Genomic DNA, 21,268 nt, shown 5'->3' with positions numbered 1-21,268 from the left:
AGATCACGTCACAGGCCATCCAGAATTTTTTCTGGGAAACATCATATGTCGATATGGTTTCCCACGAGAGCTAACCGTGGACAACGGCAAACAGTTCGACTGTGCAGAATTCATCAAATTCTGTGAATGCCTCGAGATCAAGCTGCACTTCGCATCCGTGGCCTACCCTAAGAGCAATGGCGCATGCGAAAGAGCCAATGGACTAATCTTCCAAGGACTCCGCCGAAGGGTAGAACACACGGCCAGCAAGGCAAGAGGAGCATGGGGGGACGAACTCGCCAACGTGGTTTGGGGCATACGCACCTCCGTAAGCCGTTCCACAGGCCGAACACCATTCTCTTTGGTGTATGGCGCCGAAGCAGTTCTTCCCGCCGAGGTAGAGTTCCGCTCACCTCGGGTTGAAAGACTCCAAGAAGCTACTCCACTCGCCTTCATCGAAAATGAAGAGCATCACAGGACGGCCGTCGATCTTGTGGAAGAAGCTCGTGACAAAGCCCTCATGAGGCACGCCATCTACGAGCAGAGCGCCGCACGCTTCTACAACACGAGGGTGTGGGAACGAGCTTTCTCCCAAGGAGGCCTCGTGCTAAAAAAGAACGTCGACCCAAAACTCCAACGCAAGCTCGACCCTAAATGGGAAGGACCATACCGCGTCGCCGCGGTATTGGGCAATGGTGCATACCACCTCGAGAACATTGAAGGCAAAAACCTCGTCCATGCCTAGAAAGGCGACTAACTTCGGCGTTTCTACGCCTAAGGAGAAACCTCAAGGACGACCCTCGCTGCTCCCGAAAGAAGACTATCAGCGCCCAACCGGCCACTTCCCTACGAAACTTTGGGGCATCGTAAGCGCCAACGAGGCCACGTCTACATAAGGCTTGTAAGTACTCGTCGAGCCATACCTTAAGACACGCAAGCGAGGGATCAATAAAAACAAGTCCTTGATAAGAGTGACACGAGACACTCATACGACCCACCGTCGTAAAGGGAACCTCGTCGAACGGCAATGTCGCGAAAGGGCAATCCCCAAAACCGAGTCGCTGCCCTAGTGCCGCTCACCAAGGGACGCCGAAAGGCCTACGCTGGCCCAGGCATCACCTAAAAATGTTTTCGGACATAAGTCGCCACCAGCGACCCGTTCCTTGGTGGATCCTAGCGTGCCTCGAGGCCATCCGTCAAGTAGAACCAAGTCCCCTGAGGGCCGGAAGCTCCTTAAAATGCATTTAAGGAGAACCACAAATAAGCGAGTTATGCATGAGCTTACTTACCTCGGAGAACCGTGCTACCCGCGTGCGAGACGTCGTGCACGGGCCTGCATGAGTAACCGAATTAAGGCTCCATAATAATCGCAGGAAAGCATAACTTCCTGAAGTCCGAAGAGGAGAAATTCCGCATGAATTTCCCCGAACAGCAGGTCGAGACGTTTGGATCACTACCGGCGTATCGATAGCAACCCCCACAAGGGTACTAGGATCCATGGCTCGTAAGCATGGCCTAAGGCACCGAAGCCAAGTCGTATCCCAACGGCGACAGCAATTGATTACGCAAAAGCATGATCATAGCGAACCATCGCGAGCTGTATAAACTGAGGAAGTATAGTACTTCGGCAAGAAGGAAATATAATACTCGAAAGAACACATGTTGAGCCAAGTTAACATTTTCGATAATGTTGACTACATGGTGAAAACATGAGAAAATACATGCCGAGCTAAGTTGACATTTCCGACAATGTTGACTACATAGCAAAGCATGAAACACATCAAAAAAGCTGCCTTACAACCGCTATGTCTAAGCCTAGAACATGCAAGTCATGAATGGATATGCAACATCGCATAAGTAAGAAGCCGGGGTACCTTGTCGCCTCAAAAGGCAACAAGACTCAAGCCCCACCGTCGCTCTCCTGAAGAGCAGGCTCAAGGCAACGCACGAAGCGTCGAACCAAAGCACGAAGAGGAGCTCCCTGGTCCGCCAGAAACTTCTTCGCCCCGTGAGTCATCTCACCCTCAAGTCCACTCGTCCCGGCATCGCCGTCCAGGACAGCCGCGACTGCCAACGAAACAAGTCGAGCACCCGTACTCAGCAGGCACCTCTTCATGGCGGGCTCAAGGAGCTCCACCTGTGAAGTGAGCACCCTACTCGCCTCATCCGTCGTACGACACGGGGGAAGATCTGGCTGAGGGGAGCCCTTCAAACAGAGTATCATCTCTCAAATCTCCAAAGCCTGAGCAAGCAGGAGCGAGACCACCTCCGGACGGCTGTCCGAGGGGGCGCGAGCACGAGGGGCAAACACCGGTCCGAACCCGGCGTCCTCCGACTCCGCCTTGCGGGAGGCAACCTCCGCTCGAGCGTGCTCCACGTTGAGGTTGGCCACCACCAAGTCCTCCTCGGCACGACGGGTCTTCACGATCGCATCCTTCTGGCCTTCCTCGGCAAGGTGAGCCCTCGCCTCCATGGCTGCATGCTCCGCCGACACCCGAGAAAGCTCAGTCTCGACGGCCTCCCGCCACGCCCTCTCCGAAGCCAACTCACTCAGGGCAAAGGTAGTTGTTTGACACGAAAAATACTTAAAAAGTATCTCTCATGCGCCGGTGGAAGATAAACGCGGACGTGTGCCAGTGTACCTAAATACACAAATAAAACATAGGGATGCATTTTCTTAATCTCAATTTGAGAAACAAAATTACAATTTCCCATAATGGAGTGCTCTCCGTGGCCTGCAAGTGTGGCCAATATGACATGGGCGATTGTGGTGTCTTGGTTCACGGGGCCTCGTAAAGCTCCCGCTTAATTACTCCCACAGCTCGAGCTGCGAGACACCTCCGATTAAGCTGCTGCAATGGTCGCCATCTTCGAGTCTCTCTTCTTCTTGATGTGCTTGGTGTAGACGATAGTGGTGCAGAGGTGAAGGCGAGTGGTGGAGTAGTTCGCCCATCACTCCGGCGATGCTGAGCCATAGCGCTGCGGTTTGTCATGTCCGATGATGAAAGTATCTATAGCCTCGTCGGCTTAGACAGGTAGGTGGCCTTCGCCTTGTCGGTGCCGGGCCTGGTGATGTCCGCCCTACCGATGTCGGACGGGATGACTTGCTAGCACCTCATCGGTGCAAGCAAGTAATGGGTTACCTCATCGAAGAAGGACTAGTCGGTGGAGTATAGCTTTGCCTCGTCGGTTCTTGGACAATGTCGAGGATGACTGTCAGAGTAGATATCGGTGGCGGTGTAGACTGCGATGTGCCATGGTGGACGCCGTGTATGGCGGTGTCTCGACGATGGACACCGTGTGGAAGGCCACCTGAGCGGCAACGTCTAGCACGACGCCAGGTTGATGAAGAATACGCCAAGGCGGGCACCATGCATGGCAGGCGTGAAGAAGAATATACCGGCATGCTGCGAGTCACAGCCCGCGGTGACATGTCACCACCATCTCCTGCAGTGACCAGCAGCAGCCTTCGCAGGCCGGCGGTTGACCACCCGGCATTGAGCATACCGGTGGCCGGCAATCTCGTGGCGAGGCCTGGAAGCATGTGTGCACAAACACAAGACGACTTTTATCTGCATAAAAAATAGTTAGGTTCTAACCTGAAGTCGTGTGCATGTCCAAGCTAGGACACACGCAAGAAGGGATCAACACCCTTGGTTACGATCTGGATTTAGGCGAACAACACCCGTGGGGTGTCGATGGTGAGGGCGCGTCCATGGCGCCGATAGTGATGGCCACGCCCGGGTCGATGGCGTTCATGGACCGCGCGTCGGCGCCATTGCTCTCCTAGATGGCACGCACGCCATCTCGAACTGGCACGGGATTCCTGTGGCGATCGATGCCGCGGCTGGCCGGCGACGAGCAAGGCGCTATGGGCACACGCCTTGTCGTCAAGCTCCAGCTGCTTGGTGTCGTTGTAGCTGCAGTAGCTGCCTGCAACCACGTCCTTGATTCTGCGTGTGAAAGAAACATCAGAGGACATTACCTTCTCGATGCATGGCCACTGCCCTTTGTCTCACCTCACGGCTGAGGCTGCCATGCCCAGACGCGGCCTGGGGCGCCCGGCAGTTGATCCTGTACGTGAGTTGTGGTTATTCTCTTGTGCGGCTGGCCGCCGCCCATGCCCTGGGCGTCGCCGCCGGGTCACACCTCCTGGCCGAGGTCCCCGCCCTCCGTCTAGGGCACGCGCTGCCGCCCTTACCTCATGGACGAGGCTGCTGTGCACCGCCGCCGCCTGGGGCGCGTCCACCTCCGTCTAGGCGCTGCCGCACCCGCGCTCCTGCGTTTCCTGGAGGTGGCTCTCCCCCGTTATGTCCTGGTTCCTGGTATTTATAGACACGGCAAAGGCGGTAGGTTTCAAAGAAGAGAAGGCAGTCCGGAGGATTTCCAAAACAACTAATATTTTGTGATTGATTGCCAATCTCGCTGATGCTTTCCAAAGTAATTGACAGCTTTTCATATTTCCTTCTATGAGCAGCGCCAGAAATCTTCACGCGCACGTAGGGCATGCAGCGTGTGATTGATCCTCCTTGCATGCAGCTAGCATATGGCCGATATATACACATGCATGTGCTGCTCGTGGTATTTAGCTAATTGGAGCTCACACACGTATATGCATGCATGCGTAATATGGAACTATGGATCAAATTAAGGAGGACTGCATGCGTATTGTCTGAACTTGTACCCATGTAATATATTTTTATGCATGTCTAAAGATATAAGAGTTAAATGCACAGGAGGTCCTACAAGTATTAGCGTTGTGTCATCTAGGTCCTAATAGTATGAAAATGCAGTTTTGGGTTCTAAAAGTACTTTCAGTGTGTCACCGGCGGTCCTAAGCACGCCGGAGAAGGTCTGACCTGTAGACGTATCATGTTGACCCATTTTGACCATCCACGTAGGATTAAGAAAGGGCAGTAGGAGGCCCAGCCTTCCCCCGGAACGCGTTGAGGTTGAGCCGGTAGGTGAGCTCCCCGAGGGGTGCCACGACGGCCGTCTCCATCACCTTCTCCGGCGGGCGCTCGTTGGTGGCAACGTGGATTGGGTTCCGCATGGAGACGTTGGTGGTGCCGGGGGTGTGGTAGAGGCTGCCTTTTAGTGGGGCGGAGGTCGAGCATGGAGATGAAGGGTTGTCTCATGGTGCGTTGGAGAGGTAGACGGAGAGGGCGTCGGAAGGCGTGAGGACGATGGATTCGTTGGTGATGATTCGGGAGTCGTCGTAAATGACGATGGTGGACCGGCGGGTGGCGCCCAGGTAGAGGTCGAACTCCGGGAAGACGACACCGTCGTCGGTGCCGCCGCCATGGTCGTGGAGGAAGGTGGCCCGAAGGAGGTAGCAGGTGCAGGTGGTGACCTTGAGGGTGTAGCAGTACTTGTTGCCGTCCGCCGGGAAGTAGCGCAGGCTGCTGTACTAGGTGCTGCTGCGCTGAGGAGAGGAAGAAGAAGGGGGGATGGTGATGGCGGTGCCGGAGGTGATGAGGCCAGGGTATTTTTAGGGGGGCAGAATGCAATTTTAACTCCCCTTTATTAATCCTATGTGGCCGGTTAAAATGGGTCAACATGACACGTGGGCAGGTCAGACCTGCTCCGGCATGCTTAGGACCGCTAGTGACACACTTAAAATACTTTTAGCACTCAAAACTGCATTTTCATACTATTAGAACCTAGATGACACTACGCCAATACTTTTAGGACCTGCAATGCATATAACTCGAGATATAATTGGGTACAAAATCTCATTGAACAGCCTTCGAGGTCTCGGCATCCAAAGCCGTCGAAAGAACCCAACCTGAGCCTTGAGAGCGGGAAGAGTGCCCACGGCCTCGACCAAGCCTCTCACCTGGCAAAGGAAGAGAAATCATGAGCGCTGACCGACAAAATGGACCTAGCAAGAAGGGAGACGAGGAAAGAACACTCACAAGCTCCAACGCCTCGAGCGGGTCCCTCACTCCACCGGAATCGGGGGCTCGGCCTCGGGAGCATCAGGCGCCGCAGGCCCCGTACCTGAAACAAGACAAGAAAACTCCGTGAGAACATTGCCGAAAGGGAATTAAAATGCTTGACACGTGCGCACTCACCGGTGGCAGGAAGCTCCTCCTCGACAGGCCCACGAGCCAAAGAGAACACGGGAACACCCGCGCGGCTGGCTTCCGAGGAGGTATCCACCACAAGCTGAAGCCCGGTCCTCTGTGCGAAAACCGCATGCTCGTGAGGCGACGGAGGCAGGATCTTCTCAATGTCGATCTTCCCGGCTAGGTGCATGTCCATGGACCCTCTCAAGGGAGACCTCGACTCAACCACGTCGGCTAGCTCAGGAGAATGAGCCTTCCTCTTGCGTGAACTCGGAGGACGAGGGATCTTGGGCATTGGGGCCACCGGCACACCCAACCCAAGCACAACCTGAGGTTTCACCTTCCCACAAGTATCTCTAAGGTGAGAACCAACGGCGATCATCGACAAAGTTGCAAAACGAGAGTACCGCTCGCCGGCCTTGATGAGCTTCCCGAACTTGGGATCCGGGCGCATCGGTACCGAGTCATCGAAGCACGCCGCCACGATGTTGTGGCATCCTCCCTCATTGATGGTATCGACGTAGGCCCAATGCTCCACCGAGTTGTACGGTCCGACCATCTGGGAAGCCCACTCGGCCGCCTTCTCTCGGAAGAAAGCCGCTGAAAAACAAGCACAAGCACTAACCAGGGTTAGTGTCAAGCAAGCAAAACTACTTGAAGCAACGACTCAAGTGTCACGAAACTCACGCTTAGCCGCACGGCGTGGGTGACGAAAGGCCAAGGGGATCGCCAACTCTGCCTGTGGTCTTGCCCTCATCATGAAGTGGCCTGCCATGACCATCTCCTCGAGAAGGTCACGGAAGCTACGCTTTGAACGAGCCGACTTGGTCCCAGCAAGCTCCCACTCCTCGACCAAGGACGTGCCCATGGGACAGACGACATCCCGAAGCCCCCCAGGCCCAGAGTGTCGAGGGAGCCTGCCGGAGTGACGCAAGCTTGTCTCCGAAACGTCGAGGAAGAACCACTGCGAGTCCCACCCGTTGAACAAGCGCACCGCGCTCTTGGCCGGCATCAGGGGGAACTCGTCGTGGAAGCCGGGACGGAGCCTCACGGCGACCGACCTGAAGGCACTCCAAGTACTCTCGTCAAGGGTGCGGCGCTCCTCCACGTGGACGGTGAACAGCAACAAGAACAACCTCATGGTCGGAGGCTCCCACAAGGCGGTCTCACAAAGCCACCTGAACACGTTCAGACGCAGGATCGCCAAAGGAAACAACTGCGCCAACTCGATACCATAGGTATCCAGGAACTCCAGCAGGAACGGGTGTACGGGCAAGCACAGTCCGGCGTGGAACCAGCTGGAGAACACGACGATGTGCCCTCGACGCCTGTGCGACCCCAGTCGAAGCTCACCATCGTCAGGGAATGAGTCAAGGCCCTTGCGGAAGTAGCCCGGCTCCACGAGGTCCGACAAAACCTTCTCGGTCGTCACTGACGTCGGAAGGATGTCGGGAACCCGTCCCGGCACGGCCGGAAACGGCTCAGGTCGAGGTCCTCTCTCCGGGCATGTGACCTTCTTCGACCTCCGCGGCTTGCCCCCCGACGTCCGCGCCTCGGCCCTGCTCCCATGGGAAGCCTCCCTCTCGATGCTCCCACCGGCGCCGTCGCGACGCTCCACGTCGGATCCCGCCATCTTGCCTACAAGAAGATTCAAAAAGATTAGTACAAGTTGCATAAAAAAACTCCTAAGGAAGCAACTAGGGAAAATCTACACCACGAGGCCGCGCACAACCGCCGGTAAAAAAAAAGAAATGAAGAGAGGGAGGAATCCCCCCAAAAACGGCCCAAGGCCCGGGTACGGCCCGGCCGGTCGAAGCCACCTCAACAAAAAAAGGGGAGCCCAGCTCCCCCCGCCACCCATGGCCCGCCGACCTCCGGTCCGCCTCGGTCCACGGAAAAACAGGCCCGGAAACCTTGCGCGCACAACCGCCGGCCTGAGACGCCCCCCAAAAAAAAGGAGAGAGGGAGCCCAACTCCCCAAGGAGCAGTCCATGGCCCGCAGCCCAGACGCTGGTCCGGCCTGAATTAAAAAGGAGAAGATGGGGAAGGGGAGCCCAGCTCCACCAGCGTTGTCCAAGGCCCACTACCCGGCCATTGATCCGGCCCAAGGATGGAGCAAGGGGCAGCCGCCCGCAGGGTGTTCCGTCAAATGACCGACACCCCGGTCCGCGCCATGCCGAAGCCCCGACTCGCCGCGGTCGACACCGGGACGCGCCCCGTTTCCCCCACTTTTTTCGTCGGCCGCGTGCCTTACTCAGGCGCAGCACACCGGGCCCCGCGCACGCACCCGTGACCTGCCCTACACGTCAGTCGGCCACGCCCGACACGCCCAACCTCGGCAAGCACCGCGACACGCTCGGGCGCCCGCCCTGCCGCATGGTGGACCAGCGCCGCGCCGGACGCACGTGTCCGTGACGCGTCCTGCACAACCTTCGCCCGCGCCGATCACGCCCCCGCGTCACGCCGGTGCCGCACACAAGCTACTCGATGAAATGACGGCGGCCGGCGCCGCTTCGTCTCGCGTCACGGAGAAGCACCCACGGTAGTGCTATCTACTCCAAGGAGATCCGCCCGAGCAATGCTCACCTCAGCAAGGACACGGAAGAAGCCGCGTGCCTCCTTGTCTCGGCTCAAACTGCAAGCACCGAGGGCACCTCTCAAAGCCGGGGACCCTCTGAAAACTCAAACCCCACGAGGCTCTGACAATCTTCAACACCCACGGCGGGCTAGGCAACCTCCTGGACGGGCTATGCGCTCCCGAGAAGCCCCTAGTCGCCACCGGTCCCGTCCTGTCCTTCAGGTGCCGCCGAGCTCGTCTTTGGCACCGGAAGGGGAGGAAACAGGAGTGGGCGTAGTCTCCCAAGACTCCCACGGCTCCATTTTATAGGCCAATGGACCCCCTCGGCGTCCGGGTCCGACCACCCAAAGATCGACACGTCGCCGGCTTGGGGACAGACATTGTCCAACGCCAAGACAAAAATGAAGGGAAAAAAGGAAAAAGGAAGCACCGGGGGGAGGAAGAGATGGTCGGGTGGTCTCCCCAGGACCGGTCCACGCCGCCCCTGCAAGGGCCGTGGCCGCCGGCGTCACCCGAGGTGACGACGTTGTCGCTAAAAGAGGAAAGGAGGACGGCTTCCTTTCCCGCCCCGTACAAAGGAGGAAGATGACCAGCCGCCGTCCGACCTAGGGCATCGGAGCGCCCACAGCCATCCGATCAGACCACTAATGCCCAGACCGTTACGCTGGCCTAGTTGGGCCGGACAAGCCGCGGCCCAACTACGCGCGAGGAAACCCTTATCGGGCCCGGTCAGGTTTGGCCCGCATGCCCAAGAAGCCCGCGTAGCCGTTGCAGCCCGAGAATGCTTGGGCGCGGGGACGAGCCCTGGCTCGAGGATTTTTTCACAAAAAAGCCCCTCAAGGCGTGGGAATTTCAAGACACGCCCTCGTTGCCGCAAGATAAAAATCACAAAAAAGCCCCCGCGGCTCTGAAGATTGACACCAAGCCCCTCCGGACTTCCCGAAAATCCGCGGGGGAGTTTTCAAGTTCAGAAGTTCGCAAGATCGGCCTTTGTGGCCTTGGTTTCTCGCAAGGAAGACCTCGAAAATGTCTATTTCTTCGGAAATGGACTTCAAGATCGGCGAAACCTCGTGAAGGAACCCACCTGGGCTTGGTTTCTCATCGAGAAACTAGTCTAGCCGGTGGTTCTCCATGCCGAAGATTCTAAGTTTCCGCAGGAAAAATCCCTAGGAGCCCTTGGGATGCGCCAAAACTCACAAGGCCACAAAATTTGTGTAACAAGCCCACCTAGGTCTACTTTCCTACTCAAGGAAGGTTACCTAGCCGGTGGCTCCCCAATGCAACATCTTGAAGGTCACTCCCGAAACTACAAGTATCTCACAAGGTAGCCCACCTAGGCCTGGTTTCCTCGTAAAACCTACCTAGGCGGTGGCTCGCCCCAAGGAGAGCTACGCTCCGGGTGTCGGAAGAAGAATCTCGGCACGCCATCAACGTTGAAGTTGACCTGAAGGCATTCCCAATGCCTTCGGCTCAAGGGGGCTACTGTTGTAATATCATAAAATCCTTACATGGGCCGGGTCATAATCCTACGTGGCGACGACCAAGTCAACAAATCCCAAAGATCGGTCAAATTGCCAACTAGGCGCCGGTCAAAGGAGTCAACAAGTCAAGCCTGCATGCCATGGTCAAAGGAGAAGGGGAGCTTGAGTAGGGGTCAAGAAAGGTGTAGGGAGGAGTTTACCACTTTGCCCTCACTTTCTCTCTCCCTCAAGGGTAGCCATGGTCTTTTGTCATGGACCCCTAGTCTATAAATACCCCCCATGGGGCATGTATCATTCACTCACAATTGGAATAAGATCAAAGGGAAGAGGGCTAGAGCAACCTAAGGAGCCCGCTCTCGAGTGCTTGGGTCGAGCTTAGTCTCCACTCGACCTCGGGGACGCGACTTGGAAAGCCTAGTTTCGAGGTTCCGGGCCATCTAGTACGACCTCGACTTGAAGTAGAGGGATCGGGTTAGAGTCTCGAGGGTATCCCAACCTCGCTACTTGGGAAAACAAGTTCGGCCCAAGTCCGAGGCGGCCCCTAGAAATCTCTCGCCATAGGTGATTTGGGAAGACGAGTTCTGCCCAAACACCCGGCTAACGACCCCCTCGAAGCCTCTCCTAACATAGGACTAAGTCGTGCCCGCAGGGTGAACCGAACCTATTCAAAAAATATCGACGTGTCAAACTTGTTCAAGTGTACGGCGACCTTCGCTATAAGGCCGGCGTACACACCCTACATACTATTCTCGCACTTGAGCCATCAAGCATTGGCACACTGTACTTCTGTTGTTTTCTAGAACAACAACAGATAATTACTCATTGACCAAGGAATAACTATTTTTCTCAATCAACTGGACAAATAACCATTTCATTTATACCCCCTCCGTCCTATGTTAAGTGACGAAATATTACATGTATCTAGACGCTTTTTGGGTATAAATACATTCATATTTGGTAAATTTGAGTCACTTAATATGTAACGGAGGAAGTATAATGTATTCCATGGAGTACATCTATCAGCTCTTATTGTCACTACATTGACCGGAGTCTTCAACATATGGCTAGATAATTAAAAAAAAGAAACATATGGTGATGGAATTTAATTTGGTGCTGGAAAAACTAAACATTATTTGTGTGCACGAGAGAAAAAACAACATCGAGATGGCCGATTAATTATTCAATTTTTAGCCACCACCGCCTCATCATTAATCCTGACATTGAGGAAGTCCACGGTGCGGTCGCCCACCGCAAACGTGTCCCAATAGCCATCGGCCAAGGTTTGAACCAAGCACCTCTTGAAGAATGGCGGGCGCTCCTCATGAACAAGTTCCCCGGGAAGCCCTACGATCCTCTCCGGCTCCGGTTGGTAGAACACCACCAGGGACATCCTCTCCTTCTCGGCGTTCGTCACCACGTGGTGCCACGGCGTCTTGAAGACCGTGTTGCTAACGATCTATGCCGATGATGTGATGATTTTCATCCAGCCATCTATGCCGATGATGTGATGATGTGCCATCCAGCCACTGGGCCTTTTTGCACAGTTCCCGAGAAGGGCAATATCTCGTACCACCATCTATGCCGATGATGTGATGATTTTCATCCAGCCATCTGTTCTTGAGGCTTCTGCTGCGGCTTCCTTATTGAATCTCTTCGGCAATGCCACCGGCCTGAAGATCAACTTTGCGAAGAGCAGTTTGTACCCGATCCAATGTGGGGAGATTGATCTGGGGCGGATCTCCACGGCCCTACCATGCAGCATTGGGTCCTCCCCCTGCCTCTATCTCGGAATGCCTCTCTCTAACAAGCGCCTCTCTAGAGGAGATTTCCAGCCTCTCAGCGACAAGGTGAGCCGGAAGCTGGCGGGCTGGCAAGGGCAATTCATGAGCCGGGCGGGGAGGCTTGTGCTTATAAATGTAGTGCTCTCTGCCTTGCCGACGTTCCAGATGGTGGTCATTAAGAACCCCGTGTGGGTGATCAAGCAAATTGGCAGGCTCTGTCGTGCTTTCCTTTGGTCTGGTACCGATCATACTCCTGGCGCTAAATGTCTGGTGGCCTGGAATCGCGTCTGTGCGCCTAAGCTTCTCGGAGGCCTTGGTATTCCTTGTCTACAACGCCACTCCATGGCCCTTCGGGTGCTGTGGCTATGGAAAGGCTGGGGCTCCCCCGCCCAGGTCGAACCCTTTGGTCAAGACCGGCTGTCTAGGGCGCTGTTCGAAGCTTGCTCCATTGTTGTCATCGGTAATGGGTTGAAGGCATCCTTTTGGTTCAACACTTGGCTCAATGGCTCCCCCCTTCACTCTCGCTACCCACTGCTATTTGCTCATTCGCTCAAGAAGAAGACCTTTGTTGCTGCGGCGCTGCACCAGGGGGGTTGGATCCAAGCAATCAAAAAGGATCCCCCCCCCCCAGCTGTCTTGAACCAGTTTGTCGAGCTCTGGGTGCTCTTACAAACTGTTCAGCTTTCTGATCAGGATGACAGGCTCGTATGGAAATTGGGCGATTCTTACTCTGCGGCGAGTGCATATTGAGCTCAGTTCTTGGGCAGGACCCGTTCTCCTCTACATGCTCTCGTCTGCAAACCAAGATCCCGCCGAAGGTGCAGTTCAACGCCTGGCTCGCGTGCCTTGGCAAATGTCTGACGGCGGATCAGCTGGTGAAGCGCAACATTGCTCATGTTACCACCTGCCAGCTCTGTTTCACGCAACCTGAGACCGCCCTCCACCTTTTCTCGGCCTGCTCCTTCACGGTCCAGGTGTGGAACTCCCTCCTACCCTGACTGTGGCTTGCGTCGCTCCTCTGCGCTGCCGCTCCGGCCTGCGATCTTATCTCCTGGTGGGACAAGGACGCCTCCCACCTCACATGCGCCGCCGACAGGGAGAGCTTCGGCGGCCTCATCATGGCGTCCTGGTGGTTCGTTTGGCTTGAAAGGAACCAGCGTGTTTTTAAATCCTCAGGTCGCCCACCCTCCGCTGTGGCTGCCGATGTTGTTGAAGAGGTCCGCCTGTGGCAGGCGGCAGGCCTTCGCGGTGTCGCCAAACTCTAATGGATGAGAAGACTTGGTTCGAGACCGTGAGACCCCCCGAGTAGCCGCTAGGGTTTACTATTCCTTACTTTTCCCTGCTCTGTAGCTCTGTCTCTTCCGTTTTGCTTTGCGCTTTGCGCTTGTATATTCCAACTCTTAATTAATGAATCGGCGCCGCTGCTTTGGTAAAAAAAAAACCACAACATCGAGATGGCTAATTAATTATTCAGTTTTTAGCCACCGCCGCCTCATCATTAATCCTGACATTGAGGAAGTCCACGGTGCGGTTGCCCACCGCAAACGCGTCCCAATAGCCATCGGCCAAGGTTTGAACCAAGCACCTCTTGAAGAATGGCGGGCGCTCCTCATGAACAAGTTTCCCTGGCGGCCCTATGATCCTCTCCGGCTCCGGCTGGTAGAACACCGCTAGCGACATCCTATCCTTCTCGGCGTTCGTCACCACGCGGTGCCACGGCGCCTTGAAGACCGCGTTGCTAACGATCTGTATGCATACATAAATTTGGTCAAAGAAATTTAACTTAGGACAAAGCTAGAACTTCTTATATTTAGAAACGAAAGGAGTACTTCATATGTAATCGAGCACATATATACCTCCATCCCCTCGTCGCCGCCGACGAGTAGGTCGTGACCGAGAACAGGAACGTCGATCCAGCTGCCATCTTTGAGCACCTGGAGGCCGGTGACGTCCTTGTCCATGAGGAGGAGCAGGACGACGGAGTTGTCCGTGTGGGGCTTGAGCCCGTTGACGAGGTCCGAGCGCGGGCAGGGCGGGTAGTAGGTGAACCTGGTGTAGGATTTGAACCTCTCGCCCACCATCTCGATGAAGAAGTCCTCCTTCTGCCCCACAAGCTTCGCCATGGCCTTGAGCACCTCCATGGTCACTCTCCCACTCTCCAGCGTGTGCTCGTGCAGAAGCTGCTTGCCAATGCAAATCAGACATTCACTCATCACATTATATGCATGCTCTCCAAAAAATATAATACTACTCCGTACCTCCGATCCATATTAATTGTGACTGACTTAGTAAAAATCAAAGGTAGTAGCATAAATCTTGGACTGAAATACTGTCTACCTGAGAGGTTGTGGCCAGAACTGGAGCCTTCTCTCGTCCTCGGGCTGGAGCTGGAGCCAGAGCCGGTCGCACCAGTCGAGGACTTGCTCGTCCGAATCAATGCGGTCCACGCCATATCCTTCGTTCTGGAACTTCAACTTAGCCTTGTAGAGAATTCGAGCTGGACCTAACACACTACGAGAGGGCCTATTCACCTATACCAGCTAGTTGATTAGTCCCTTTTTATTTCTACTTACTTAGTGCAAGCTTCCGGGCGGCAGAGCCACTCACGTTAAAGCAAGTCTTGAATCCGGGCGGCTATGCCACTCACGTTGAAACAAGACCGTTGTGATTCCGGGCGAATCCGCTCACGTTAAATCACAACTTATATGCACTAAGTACTTAGAAATAACAAGGCCTAACCGGGAGACTTATATGAACAAAGTAGTACTATATTGCTTAAGAATATTAGTACAAGAGAGAGCATACACACCTTACACTTGCTCACACCTTGTTCTCCACCTTCTTCACCTTCTTATTCTCTACTACACAAGGTGTGAGGCAAGGGCCTCTATTTATAGAACTACATGGCCATTGGATCTTTGACATGTGTCAAAATCTTAGCCATTGATACAAAATATCTAAAGCCTTCCACACGCTTCTACATAAATATCTAGGTACTAGAAGGTTTCCTATTTATTTATTTTAAACTCCTATTCTAGAGTATTCCAAAGCTTCTACATAATTCTTCATGCATATCTAAACACTAGAAGGTTCCCTCTTTTATTTATTTTATATTCTAGAGTATTCCATAGTAATGTCTTCTTTCTTGTAATATTGAGAACACTCTAGAAGCTTGCATTGTATTCTCCAACACTCCCCCTCAATGCAAAGCTTCTTTGGTGACCATGCCAAGAGCTTCTCGAAACTTCTCGAACTTTGATTTGTTGAGACTCTTGGTGAGGATATCTGCAGTCTGGTCTTCTGTCTTTGTTGGCACCATCTCAATTTCCCCCTTAAGGACCTTTTCTCTAATGTAGTGGTAGTGCACCTCTATGTGCTTTGTCCTTGCATGGAAGACAGGATTTTCTGCTAGCCTTATGGTGGATAAGTTATCACAGAAAATCCATACCTGATCTTTTAGAGTTTGATGAAGGTCTTCCATCAATTGTTTAAGCCAGGTGCTTTCTTGTGCTGCCACTGCCGCTGATCGATATTCTGCTTCAGTACTTGATAGTGCCACTGTAGGTTGCCTTTTGCTGCACCATGTTATGGCTCCCGATCCAAGACTGAAGAGATATCCAGTGGTTGATCTCCGTGTATCACAATCTCCGGCGTAGTCGGCGTCGCAGTAACCAATAACCTGGCATTCTTTTGTTTTCTTATATAGGATGCCATAATTTAAGGTGTCTTTGACATACCTAAGTATTCGCCTTATTGCATCAAGGTGAGGCTTCTTTGGTGTGCTCATGTATCGGCTTGCCACTCCAACGGCATAGGAAATATCTGGCCGACTAAGTGTCAGATAGATAAGACTCCCGACCAGTTGCCGATACATGGTTGCATCCTCCAAGTTCTTTCCTTTGTCTTTTTGAAGTCTTGCGTTAGGATCCATAGGAGTGGAAATAGGTTTGCAGTCAAGCATCCCATACCTCTTAAGAAGGTCCTTCGCATACTTTTGTTGGCCTAAGAATATCCCATTCTTAGTGTGCTCCACCTCAAGTCCAAGGAAGTGTCTTAACTCACCAAGTTCCTTCATTTGAAATCTCACGGAGAGATTTTCCCTTGTCCTTTCTATCTCCTCGGAGTAATCTCCCGTGATGATCAAGTCATCAACATAGACTAGAACTATTGCTAGTCTTCCTTCCTTGGCCATCACAAATAAACTAGAGTCTGATGAAGCAACTTTAAAGCCATTGTGTACTAGGAACTCACCGATCTTTCCGTACCATGCTCTTGGTGCTTGCTTTAGCCCGTAGAGTGCCTTCTTTAGTTTGCAGACATGCTCGGGGTATTTCTTGCTCTCAAACCCCTTTGGCTGCTCCATGTAAATCTCCTTGTCAAGTTCTCCATGCAGAAAGGCATTCTTAACATCCATCTGCCACAACTCCCAAGACTTGCTGGCAGCCAATGCAAGCAAGACTCGAACTGTTGTGATTTTTGCCACCGAACTGAATGTTTCTTCGTAATCCAGTCCATACTCCTGCGAGAAACCTCGTGCCACAAGTCGAGCTTTATACCTTTCAATTGAGCCATCTGTTCGGGTTTTCACTTTGTAGACCCATTTGCAGGATATTGGCTTCACGTCCTTTGGCTTTGGCACTAAGTCCCATGTTTGGTTTTCCTTTTGTGCCTTAATCTCTTCTTCCATCGCCTTTTGCCACTTAGGGCCTCGTGCTGCTTCTTCATAGGAAGATGGCTCAATAGGTAAAGACTCATCGGCAAGAGCAGCATTAGCGTACCTTGGATTGGGCTTCCTGGGTCTTGTTGATCTTCGAAGTTCTTGATCATGCTCCTCGGTTTGTGGCTCTTCAGGTTGGTGTATGCCAGTCTTCCACGGACTCTTGGTCTTACTTGGTGAGCTCATTTCTCCTTCACTTGGGGTTTCTAACTTCTGATCTCTTTCTTCTTCTATAACCTCCTCCACGTCAGGTGATTCAGGAATCTCTTCTTTCTTAGGGGACCACCATGAAGAAGCTTCATCGAACACAATGTTCCTTGAGGTGTGACATTTACCTGTGGTTGGATCACAACACCTCCATCCTTTTCAAGCATCATCGTAACCAACAAAGATACACCTCTTCGACTTCTTTTCAAACTTGGTTCTTAGGTGATCTGGCACAAAGATATAGCATACACAACCAAATACCTTGAGGTGGCTGATGGCTGGTTTCATCCTCCAAAGCTTCTCATGTGGTGATTTGAACCCCAACCTCACTTGTGGTAGCTTATTAATCACATGAGCTGCAGTCCTCATACACTCGGCCCAGAATCTTCCAGGAACATTTTTGGCATGCAACATACTCCGACAAGTTTCCGCAAGGTGACAATTCTTGCGCTCCGCTACTCCATTTTGTTGTGGAGTATTAGGGCAAGTTAACTGCCTTTTTATCTTATTTTCTCGAGATAGATGGTGAACTCATTGGATAAATATTCTCTCCCATTGTCAGTGCGTAGGCACCGTATCTTATACTCGAGTTCACCTTCTATCATATCCTTAAATTCGTTAAATTTCATAAAGGTCTCAGACTTCTCCTTCATAAAGTATACCCAAACGTACCTTGAGAAGTCGTCGATGAAGGTCACCATGTATCTCATGCCTCCAAGTGATATTTGCTTGACTGGGCCAAAGACATCTGAGTGTATGAGCTCTAGAGGTACCTTTGACTGATGCTGCGACTCCTTGTATGGCAATTGGTGGGCCTTGCCATACTGACATCCAGCACACACCATGTCTGTACAGATATCAAGATCAGGAAGCCCCTTCACTACGTGCTTCTCCATCATCTCCTTCAACTTGTGGTAGCTGACGTGTCCAAGCCGCACATGCCAAAGATCAGCCGTCTCATTCTTCCGAGTCTTGTCTACATATGCTGACTCAGCAGAGAGCACAAAGAGTGAGTCTCTCTTTTTCCCTTCCATAATGGGTGTGCCGATCACCTTGAGCCTTCTGAAGATTGCTACTTCTTGTGGACCAAACAGAACATACTTCCCTTCTGCTGTCAGTTGAGGTACTGACAACAGATTCTTTTTCAAGCCTGGGACGTGATAGACTCTCTCAAGTTGGAGTTGTTGAGGACCATACCTTGGAACGGCTGTCTTTCCAACATGGGAAATCGATAGCTTGGAGTTGTTAGCTGTCAGCACCATTTTTCCTCCCTTGCACTCGGTCATATCTTGCAGCTTGTTGTCATCATTAGTCATATAGTTGGAGCACCCAGAATCAACGATCCAATCATCTTTGTAGTTGATTTTTGGATCCTTGATTGCTGCAAGGGCTAGCGCCTCCATGTCCTCCTCCAACTCTTTTTCATCCGTTGCAAAGACTGGTGGCTCCATGTCTTCCTCCAACTCTTCTTCATCCATCGCAAAGGCTGGTGCCTCCATATCTTCCTCCAACTCTTCTTCATCCATTGCAAGGGCTGGCACTTCCATGTTTTCCTCCAAGTCTTCTATGTCAACCTCTTGAGAGTATCCAGCTTCGGCGTCCCATTCTTCTTCGCTCATGGATGCTTCTAGAGTGATCTCCTCTTTCTCTTTTGTGGTGGCCACATTCCCTTCATAACGCCTTCTTGGATATCGACATTCTCGAGTAAGGTGACCTTTCTTACCACAATTGGAGCATCCATAATTTGACCTCCTTCGAAATCGGCATTCTCGAGCAAAGTGACCTGCCTTGCCACAATTGAAGCATCCATCACTTGGTCTCCTTGCATTCTTCTCGTACCATTTTGGTCCTTGTCTTTCTCGTTGGTCTCCCCCTGAAGAGTTGCTTCTCTCCTTTGGATGTTCTTTCCCACCTTCTGTCCACTTAGGCTTGGGCTTCCATTGTTTTTGGTGTGGGCTCTTCTTCTTAGTGAAAAGTGCCTCCTCTTCTTCCTTTATGGTTATGCTCCCCATCTTCTTAGCTAACTCCTCTTGATTTACCAATAAATTCTCCAACTCCACTACTGAAGGTGGAGTAGGCCATCCCATCACCGCAGCCATAAACCCATTGTATTCGGGTCTAAGACCGTGGATGATGATTCTCTTCATCCGAGTCTCGCTCACCTTCTCATCCGGGGCAAGTTGGGATATCTCACGGCAAATAAACTTCACCTTCGAAAAATATTGACTGATGGATAGATTGCCTTGTGAGATACCTGCGAGCTCATTTTCCAAGAGCTGGAGCCGTGCTTCATTTTTCCTTGAGAATAGCTTTGCCAAAGTCTCCCATGCCTCCTTAGGTGTCTTCTCATCACGGATGTGCTCCAATAGGTCCTCTTCGATGGTCGTCTTTAATACAAACATGACCTTCCCTGACTTGATCTTCCATTTCCGCAAGGCATCAGCATTCTCTGGAGGAAATGCTTCGGTGCCCGCAACGACCTCCCATAGGTCCTGACCTTGTAGGTAGGACTCCATGCAGGTCTGCCAATAGCCATAGTTGTGGCTATTAAGCTTCCTGATCCCGCTGCTTGAGCTAGCAAGATCCGCCATGGTGACTTGCGCCCAGCGTCAAGTAAGCTTTGGTCCCGGACCAGCTTCACAGTCCTAGACTGTGCACCAGCAGAGTCTCCCCTCAGCACCTTCTTGTTGCACCGAACAAAGCAAGCACCCCGTGCTTACAACTCTTCCTCCAAATGACGGTCCCGGACCGCCTGCTCTGATACCAATTGTAGAGAATTCGAGGTGGACCTAACACACTACGAGAGGGCCTATTCACCTATACCAGCTACTTTGGTGTAGTTGATTAGTCCTTTTTTATTTCTACTTACTTAGTGTAAGCTTCCGGGCGGCAGAGCCACTCACGTTAAAGCAAGTCTTGAATCCGGACAGCTATGCCACTCACGTTGAAACAAGACCGTTGTGATTCCGGGCGAATCCGCTCACGTTAAATCACAACTTATATGCACTAAGTACTTAGAAATAACAAGGCCTAACCGGAAGACTTATATGAACAAAGTAGTACTATATTGCTTTAGGAATATTAGTACAAGAGAAAGCATACACACCTTACAAGCCTCATCGTCGTCGTCGTCGTCGATCAGGATCACGTTGCTGCACTTCTGCTTCTGCTCAAGCGGCGAGTGGAAGAACTCCCTCGTGGCATCAAGAATCTCATCCATGAACTCCTTGGACATGCCATGGCCGGTGGCCACGAAGGGGCCCCATGACTGGAGCGCCGAGCCGAGCTTGGCGGCCTCCTCAGGCGACTCGGCCAGACGGCTCACGTCCACAATGGGGATCGTAGCAGCGAGCTTGCAGGACGGCTGTGCAACAGTAGTGTTTGGGCGCTTCTCTTCGCTTAGCACGTACCTGTCCGGAAGTCCGCCATTGAGAAGCTCGGCGGCCACCTCCTGCACCATCTTCCCCTGATCCCCATGAACCATGTTGACACCACTAGGACCAGAATATCTCTGTGTAGTCTGGAGTACTCTAGACTTCACCGCAACGTTGTTCTCTGCGGTAATAATTGGAGGAGGCCGCCAGCACGCATATACATAGGGGAAGTCTTGAGTACTCCCTTGACTCAAATTTGTACATGGATGCATCTATATCAAAAACGTCGGGACGTGTAATAATAGTCACTTAATATGCGACGGAGCGAGTAAAAAAAATCGTGGAGATCTCACTATACACCAGGTACTTAAATTAAAGGGCGCACTTTGCTGCGCGCAGGCAGCGTTTCATATCGGTTATTTTTAGAAGGCAATTTTGCATTAGTGCCGTTAATTACGAGTTAATTGCCGGCAAATTTACAGACTTGCCGTTGAAGTTTTATTAATTAATTACCGGCAGAATATATATGAAATCGCCTTTGAAGTTTGCATGGTCTCGTGTGTACGGATATATATCTCGTGTGTACGGAATGTGTCGTTTAATTAGGACATGATGCCATGTATTGAAACAATTAAGAATCTCCAATTAGGACTATATATATCTCTTCGATTTCGTCAAACATCGATCATAGTATTCTATATATCTCCTCATAAATAATCTCCTGGTTTATACTGTGTATCTACATATATTAAATGTCCTATCAATATGTAAGTATTAAATTGTTAATTTGTTGCCAAGTTTTACCAGAAGAACATAGGTGATGCCAAAGTTTCCGTCAGCTCTGGGCGCTCCGTGCAATTCGATACGTGCTGTTGGGTTGGACGTGATGTTCTCGATGCAAATGCGATATGGGCTGGGCTGGGCTGGTCGAGATGTATTATGTGGGGACTCACGTACAAGGCGTTATTTTTTTTTAGTAAACACAGTACAGACGCAAGCACCTACACACGCACGCACACTCATCCCTATGAACGGACGCACGCACACCCTACCTCTATGAGCATCTCCGAGAGACTGAGC

At 52.1% G+C, this 21,268-nt stretch overlaps 1 pseudogene; it reads right to left on the bottom strand.

Moving 5' to 3' along the window:
- Window positions 1–13,337: 13,337 nt before the first annotated feature.
- Window positions 13,338–20,298, bottom strand: LOC100844600 (annotated as a pseudogene).
- Window positions 20,299–21,268: the final 970 nt, after the last annotated feature.

Source organism: Brachypodium distachyon, chromosome 4 (genome assembly GCF_000005505.3).
Source record: "Brachypodium distachyon strain Bd21 chromosome 4, Brachypodium_distachyon_v3.0, whole genome shotgun sequence".
Classification (NCBI taxonomy): domain Eukaryota; kingdom Viridiplantae; phylum Streptophyta; class Magnoliopsida; order Poales; family Poaceae; genus Brachypodium; species Brachypodium distachyon.
This window is presented reverse-complemented; position numbering and strand designations above follow the sequence as displayed.